This window comes from Schistocerca cancellata, chromosome 1 (assembly GCF_023864275.1).
Source record: "Schistocerca cancellata isolate TAMUIC-IGC-003103 chromosome 1, iqSchCanc2.1, whole genome shotgun sequence".
Taxonomy (NCBI): Eukaryota; Metazoa; Arthropoda; class Insecta; order Orthoptera; family Acrididae; genus Schistocerca; species Schistocerca cancellata.
Genome location: NC_064626.1, coordinates 331222505 through 331230907, shown reverse-complemented (window position 1 = coordinate 331230907; position 8403 = coordinate 331222505). Strand labels below are relative to the sequence as shown.

The window sequence follows — 8403 nt, the reverse complement described above, 5'->3', positions numbered from 1 at the left end:
CATGTAAGCAGGAGATCCCGTGTTCGAGTCCCGGTCAGGGCACACATTTTCATCTGTCCCCGTTGGTACATCTGAACGCACGTCAGCAGCTGGAGACATTAATATATAATTCTAATTTCGTACTGTTATCATTGTCTATTACTATTTGTCCATTGGCTGATATTCACTATCCAGACCGGAATAGCCGATAAATCAAACAGGATAACACTGACTCACTCCAGGAAGTAAGTCGACCGCCACTTTGTTGACAGACATATTCTGCAGCGTTACCAGTTCTCCATTACACTAGCAACAGCAGAATACGTTTGTTCAGCTCACATGTTTCTCGGCCTGGCTAGCACTAAAGACCCATGTCTAGGGGTAGCGTTTTTGATTAATAATCAAAACGTCCTCGGTCTCGGGTGCGTTTTCGAGGTGGCAGAACATTGTTTATGGAAATAAAAGTGATAGCGACGGAAAAGTTATAACTGAAGTGTGATATATTCCAATTATGTTGTAAAAGAGGTTTTCACAACTGTACGTTTTCGGTACTGCTATGCTCGCTTTACATCTTCGAGAATGATTGAATACAAACTGGTTGTTGCGGGTGCAGGTGGCGTTAGGAAAAGTGCATTGACAATTCAACTTATACAAAGTCATTTTGTGGACGGATATGACACTAAAACTGAAGATTGTTATCGGAAACAGGTTTTGATTGACGGAGAGACGTGTTTGCTAGGCATATTGGACACAGCAGGTCAAGAACAATATAGTGCTATGAGAGACCAATACATGAGGATTGGTGAAGGTTTTCTTTTAGATTTCGCTGTTAACAGTGCAAAATCCTTTGAAGATATTGGAACTTATTGCGAGTAGATAAAATGCGTTAGGATGTAGAGGAAGTCCCAATGGTTTTAGGTGAGAATTAGTGTGACCTACCACCGTGAGTAATTTACACAAGCCAAGCACGCGAAACAGCGAAGCAGTTTGGAATACCCTTCCTCGAAACATCAACAAAAACACGTATGAGTGTTGACGACGCATTCTGTAACCTTGTACGAGAAATCAGAAAAGATAAGGAAGACGCAGGGCGAGAAAAACGAGAAAGATTGAGAAGAACTCACAAAAAGAAGAGGTGCTGTTTGCTGTAGTGGTTTAATCATTTTAACTTATAACTATATTTCTTTTAATATTAAAATTTATCTAATCTCGTTCCATAATTGCATATGATGAGCATGTAATTCTTCTTTACATTTGCCATGGTTGTTAGAAGCATATAAGCGGCTTATACTTCCAGTGTGATTTCCTCTCAACCTTTTGTCCTTCTTTATTTTATTTTATTTATTTATTTATTTATTTTTTTGCAAAGAAATTGAAGTTTCCCTCGTCAGACCGAAAAACTGCGTAAAGGAAATAGAGAAGATTGATGCTCACTTATGTTTTGATACGAAATTTTGTTATTATTATTCTATTATTATAAATACTTGTCCTCATTGTAGAAGTTTTTGTTATCATTCAGATCTTTTTATCGCGTGATTTATACTGGCAGTAACTTCAGTGTTCACTTTTTCTATATGAATGAGTCACGTTTGCAATAAAATTTGGCCAACAGTACTCCCATTTGAAAGTCTTAAGCACAAATTCAAGTGTACCTCATTTTGTGACATACATGATGTGCGCAATTCATAATGTTTTTAAACTGTTATGCTTCAAAGTACGCAAACCTTTACTCTTGTGTGTGTGTGTGTGTGTGTGTGTGTGTGTGTGTGTGTGTGTGTGAGAGAGAGAGAGAGAGAGAGAGAGAGAGAGAGAGAGCAAGAGAGAGACACATGTTCTTTGTAAATGTTTTCAAATTCACTTTGCACTGTACGATTATCATTACTTATTTACAGTTCCTATGTAATACTTTTGACATTTGTCTTGTAGCACAGTTATAACAATTTTATTCTTTTGAACTGTGATCATTCAATCAAATGTTCCCCTTTTGCATTTTTAAAGCATGTTTCTTGAAATGGATAGCTTGTATACTGAGTGCTATTGAGAAGTGACCAGGCTGATGCTAAACGGTATAAGTTAAAATTTGCATAAAAGCGCTGAGAGACAAAGTGGCCATTTTATTATTCAAATACTCTTTACATGTTTCAACGTTACACCATTATCAAGGGGAAATACTTCATGTCATTACTATGAATCAGTAGAAACTTGTACAAACGGGTACCTAGTATCGTGTCACCATTTCTCCAGAACAAGCAACAGCAAACACCTATTAAGCATTTGTCTTTGATTATCATTTAATATTGGAATGCATGATGCACATTGCAATAGTAAAATTGTGATCAGGACATCTCATAATGTTAAAGTGGATGATATAACTGAAACATTTAGTTGCTGTCTTATTGATACGAATAGAGTAATCAAATCGTCGATCTGTACTAGTAAATAAGTCTTCTGAGAAAGGAAACTGAGTGCACGGAGACTGTAATGAACAAATATGACACTAACATTTTTTTCATGACTTGAACAAGTTGAGTGGATATGGTCAGGTACAAGTAGCATAATTGTTTTAATGGAAAATGGTTCCTGGTAATATTGATACACTGAACAGCCAAAGAAACTGGTACACCGGCCTAATATCGTGTAGGCCCCCTCGAGCAAGCAGAAGTGCCGCAACATGACTTGGCATGGACTCGACTAATGTCTGAAATAGTGCTGGAGGGAACCGATACCATGAATCCTGCAGAGCTGTCCATAAATTCGTAAGAGTACGAGAGGCGGTGATCTCTTCTGAACAGCACGCTGCAAGGCATCCGAGACATACTCAATATGTTCATGTCTGGAGAGTTTGGTGGCCAGCGGAAGTGTTCCTGGAGCCACTCTGTAACAATTCTGGACGTATGGGGTGTCGCAGTGTCCTGCAAGAACTGTCCACGTCCGTCACAATGCACAGCGGACATGGATATATGCAGCTGATAACACAGGATGCTTACGCGTCACCTGTCAGAGTCGTGTCTAGAGGTATCAGGGATCCCACATCACTCCAACTGCACACGCCCTACACCACTACAGAGCCTCCACCAACTTGAACAGTCCCTTGCTGACATGGAGGGTTCATGGATTCATGAGGTTGTCTCCATACCCGTACTCCTCCATCCACTCGATACAATTTGAAACGAGACTCGTCCGACCAGGCAACACGTTTCCAGTCATCAACAGTCCATCGTGGGTGTTCACGGGCGCAGGCGAGGCGTAAAGCTTTGTGTCTTGTAGTCATCAAGGGTACACGAGTGAGCCTTTGACTCCGAAAGCGCATATCAATGATGTTTCATTGAATGGTTCACACGCTGAAACTTGTTGATGGCACAGCATTGAATTTTGCAGCAATTTGTGGACGAGTTGCACTTCTGTCAAGTTGAACGATTTTCTTGAGCCATCGTTGGTCCCGTTCTTGCAGGATCTGTTTCCAGCTCCAGCAATATCGGAAATTTGATGTTTTTCCGGATTCTTGATAATCACAGTACATTCGTGAATTATCCTATGGGAAAATCCCTACTTCGTCGCTACCTCGGAGATACCGTGTCCCATCGCTCGTGCCCCGGCTATAACACCACGTTCAAACTCATTTAAATTTTGATAACCTGCCATTGCAGCAGCTGTAACCAGTCTAACAACTGCGCCAGACACTTGTTGTCTTATATAGGCGTGGCCGACCGCAGCAACGTATTTTGTCTGTTTAAATATCTCTCTATTTGAATACACATGCCTATACCAGTTTCTTTGGCGCTTCAGTGTATTAGAGCAAATAACTTTTTATTACTATGTGAAATCACATGTGAACATTCCCAATTTGTCCTAATGTGTTGTGTATTGCAATAATTATGTACTATTATATTACAAAGACACCAGTTCAGTTAAGCATGCGTTTTTCAGTTACAAAGTTAGTGTATTTTTATTTCTGTGTTATTGCAAATTTCGAAAGTATCTACTGATGTTAAGAAACAAAAAAAATTATTTAATTATCAGCACTGTGGCCGAATACTTCCGGCTTAAGAAGTCACCCTTATTCTGCCAAAGACCTCGTCGAAGAGGGCGGAGAAGCGCATAGGGTTTTCTGGCAGTCTCTTGTCCTTGGGGTGAGAAACTGCCCCTAAAGGTGGAAGAATCAGCAATGATCAGTGGCATGAGGATGCAGAAAGCAATGGAACCTGCTGCATTAAAGACACGTTTTGTGTAACCACAGGACATGTGGCCTGTAACTGAAAAAGTGTCATGAGGATATCTCCATTGGCAAAAGATTCCATGATAGTCTCCCATTCAGATCTCCGGGAGGGGTCTGCCAGAAGGGAAGTGACTATGAGAAAAATATTGAATAACAAACGAAAGGATAACGTTCTACGAGCGCTGGGGAGGGGGTGGGGGTGGAATATCACAAGCTTGAACGTGGTAGGCAAGCTAGAAAATATGAAAAGGGAGACGAAAAGAGTCAGGCTAGATATAATAGGAGCCAGTGAAGTGAAATGGAAAGGAAACAAGACTTCCTGGTTAGATGAATACAGGGCAACATCAACAGCCGTAGAAAACTATATAACAGGAGTAGGATTCGTTATGAATAGGAAGGCAGGGCAGAGATGAATTACTGTGAAGAGGTCAGTGATAGTGTTGTTATTACCAGAATCGACAGCACACCAACATCGACAACGATAGTTTAGGTAGAAGGAGTAGAAGAGATGGTTACAGGAGAATATGGGCTTGGGACAAGAGAATATGGACTTGGGACAAGGAATGAGAGAGAAGAAACACTGATTACGTTCTTCAATATATGTCAGCTAGTAACAGCGAATATAATAGCGAATATCCTTTTAAAGAATCACTAAATGAGGAGGCGTAGTTGGAAAAGGTCGGGTGGTATGGGAATATTTTAGTTAGATTACATTATTGTCACACAGAGATTCCGAAATCAGATAATGCGTATCCACGACCAGATATAGACTCAGATCACGAAGTAGTAGTGTTGAATTTTAAGACATTTGTCAGGAAAAATCAATACGCAAAGAAGTGGGATACAGATGTATTAAGGAACGACGAGACACTCATGAAGTTCTCTAAGGCTATAGATACAACAATAAGGAACAGATCACTAGGCAGTACAGCTGAAAGGGGATGAACATCTCTAAAAAGGGTAATCGCAGAAGTTGGAAAGAAAAAAAAAATAGGTGCAAAGAAGGTAGCGGCAAAGAAACGATGATTAAAAGAAGAAATATTACAGTTAATCGATGTAAGAATGAAATACAAAAATATTAAGGGAAATTCAGGAATACAGAAATAAAAGTCGCTGAGGAATAAAATAAATAGGAAGTGCAGGGAAGCTAAGACGAAATGGCTGCGTGGCAAAGAGAAGAAAGCGAAAAAGAAATTACTGTCGGAAGGACTGACCCAGCATATAGGAAGGTCAAAACAGCCTTCGGTGAAATTAAAAGCAAGGTTGGTAACATTAAGAGTGCAACGGGAATTCCACCGATAAATGCAGAGGTGAGTGCAAATAGGTGAAAAGAGTACACTGAAGGCATCTATGAGAGGGAATATTCGTCTGGTGTGATAAATGAAGAAATAGTAATCAGTTTAGAAGAGAGAGGGGATCCAGTACTAAAATCAGACTTTAAGAAAGCTGGAGGACTTAAGATCAAATAAGGCAGAAGGGATAGATAACATTCCATCAGTATTTCTAAAATGATTGGGGGAAATGGTAAAAAAAAAACAAAAAAAAACAATATTCACGGTGTGTAGAATGTATGAGTCTGGCGACATAGCATCAAACATTCGGAGTAATAACATCCACACTATTCCGAAGACTGTAATAGCTGACAAGTGCGAGAATTATCGCACAATTAGCTTAACAGCTCATGCATCCAAATTGCTTAGCTCAGCTGTAGTTCGCCAGTTACCGTTGCTATCCTCTCTGAAGCAAGACTGTAAATATTTCGTTCAGGGAAAGTTGTTGACTAATAACAATTTTCTTGAATCAAATTTCGCTCGGTGTCTTGCACACTAAGCTCACTACGTTCTAGCAGTGCAATTATGGCGCGACTGCTACGGTCGCAGGTTCGAATCCTGCCTCGGGCATGGATGTGTGTGATGTCCTTAGGTTAGTTAGGTTTAAGTAGTTCTAAGTTCTAGGGGACTGATGACCATAGATGTTAAGTCCCATTATTAGTTAAAAAAAAGTGCAATTATGTCGTGTGTTTCTCTTCGCCATTGCGGAAGTTTCTCCGCCAATGTGTGTTGAATCTGGCTTAGCTCGTTTCGCAATTCATTTGCGGGTTCACCACTACCGAATATTGCTTCGTTTGTGGCTTTTTGTACCACATTTTGCAGCTCAGTGGTCACACGTTCCTTAATCTGTACATCCTTTTGCTCCAATCATTGAGTTATTCCTGTTTCACCGGCCGCGGTGGTCTCACGGTTAAGGCGCTCAGTCCCGAACCGCGCGACTGCTACGGTCGCAGGTTCGAATCCTGCCTCGGGCATGGATGTGTGTGATGTCCTTAGGTTAGTTAGTTTTAAGTAGTTCTAAGTTCTAGGGGACTGATGACCACAGCAGTTAAGTCCCATAGTGCTCAGAGCCATTTGAACCATTTTATTCCTGTTTCAATCTTTTCCGATTGAACTTTCAAGTGCTCTTCGACCCGCTCAGTTACTTCTAAGGAAAGCTGGTCTAATTTGTTTGTCAATTTTGTTACTTTAGTGTCCAAAGAGTTTTGTGCATCCTGGAACATCATTAATAACCGTAGATATCTCTTCAGGTAAGCCATTATATGCTCCCTTCATAGCGGTGATTTCTGTGTTAATGGTTCCTAGCTGGTCGTCTAAGTTTCTTAAGAGAGCTTCGTCACGCTTTGTTAGAATTTCATTTAACTGGAGGGTGACGTTCTCATCCCGTAATTTCTCTCTGACCTGTCGTCTCTTTTCACCTTCTTTTTCATTGCGAGCTAACTGTTCTTCGCGTTCTCTTCCTTTAGTCCCTAGTAGTTCACTAAACTGTTCTAGCATAGCTGTATCTCGTTCTTTCTCTTTTTCTTGTAACTTCTGAAAGAACGTTGTGATGAAGTTCTCGCGGGCATTCCTGTCGGTGATGGTTTAATTGCTTTAGAGTTTGACCTAGCCTGTGAAGAGGTTTTTAATAAGAACAGGAGAAATTCACTTTTTATCCCTTTGTTGTAACAGAAAATACGTAAATCAAATACTTCGTGCATAAGAACAACTAAACGACTTAATTCTTCAACAGTAGAGACAACAGTAATATTAGAGCTTTGAACCGTCTTTTTACCGTTAATGACATAGAATTTCCATATTTACAGAGAATGTCTTTCCATTGCATACTTATTTTTTGACACTAAAATACACATTTTATTAACTTTTTAACATTTAAATACCACATTAACGAATTGTAGGTTTTACAATTATCTATCGCATTACTTACGGTTTTTATCGATCGAAATACACTCAGTTTTGTACATTTACAGCTCTAGTGCTTTCTAGGAGACGTCACACCATGAGCAGGAAGCTTGTTTATAAACAAGGAGAAATTGCGAGTAACAAAAAATGTTGGAAACTTCCTGGCAGATTAAAACTGTGTGCCGGACCGAGACTCGAACTCGGGACCTTTGCCTTTCGCGGGCAAGTGCTCTACCAACTTTTTTTTTTGTTTTTTTTTTTTTTAATCTCATTTTGTTCGTTGAATCTGATCGGAGCGGATGTCCTAAGACACCCTTTTAAGTCGTTGTTGATCTATTAACTCAGTTTTTTTATTACAGAGGGCAGCTAAACCTCTGACCGAACACGCTGAGCTACCGTGCCGGCATATCAATTGAGCTACCCAAGCACGACTCACGCCGCGTCCTCACAGCTTACTTCTGCCAGTACCTCGTCTCCTACCTTCCAAACTTTACAGAAGCTCTCCTGCGAATCTGCAGAACTAGCACTCCTGAAACAGAGGCTGTGAGGACGGGGCGTGAGTCGTGTTTGGGTAGCTCAGTTGGTAGAGCACTTGCCCGCGAAAGGCAAAGGTCCCGAGTTCGAGTCTCGGTCCGGCACACGGTTTTAAGGAAGTTTCATGTCAGCGCACACTCCGCTGCAGAGTGAAAATCTCATTGTGAAAAAGTGTTGGAGTTACACACTCTCTCGCGCTCACTCTGTTTCTCGGGCCTAGGAAGGGTTGAAGGAGAAGCGTGCCGTTACGGCATTTTCAGTGAAACGATCAAGTAAAACTGCTGACTCTGTGAGCTACGGAACAGACTCGCAGCAGATACTTTAAATGAAGTAAATATCTCAAAGTGGCCGGCTGAAAAGTGAGACGAGAGACGTTCGACGTGAGTCACGTCCGTGCAATACAGATTAGAGCGCCTCCGCCGACGACCCGAGAGTGACAGG

The 8403-nt window shown here is 40.8% G+C and overlaps 1 pseudogene; it reads left to right on the top strand.

Annotated features, from left to right (window-relative positions):
* The first annotated feature begins 558 nt into the window (after positions 1 to 558).
* On the top strand, positions 559 to 1130 carry LOC126161307 (GTPase HRas-like; annotated as a pseudogene).
* The last annotated feature ends 7273 nt before the right edge of the window (positions 1131 to 8403 follow it).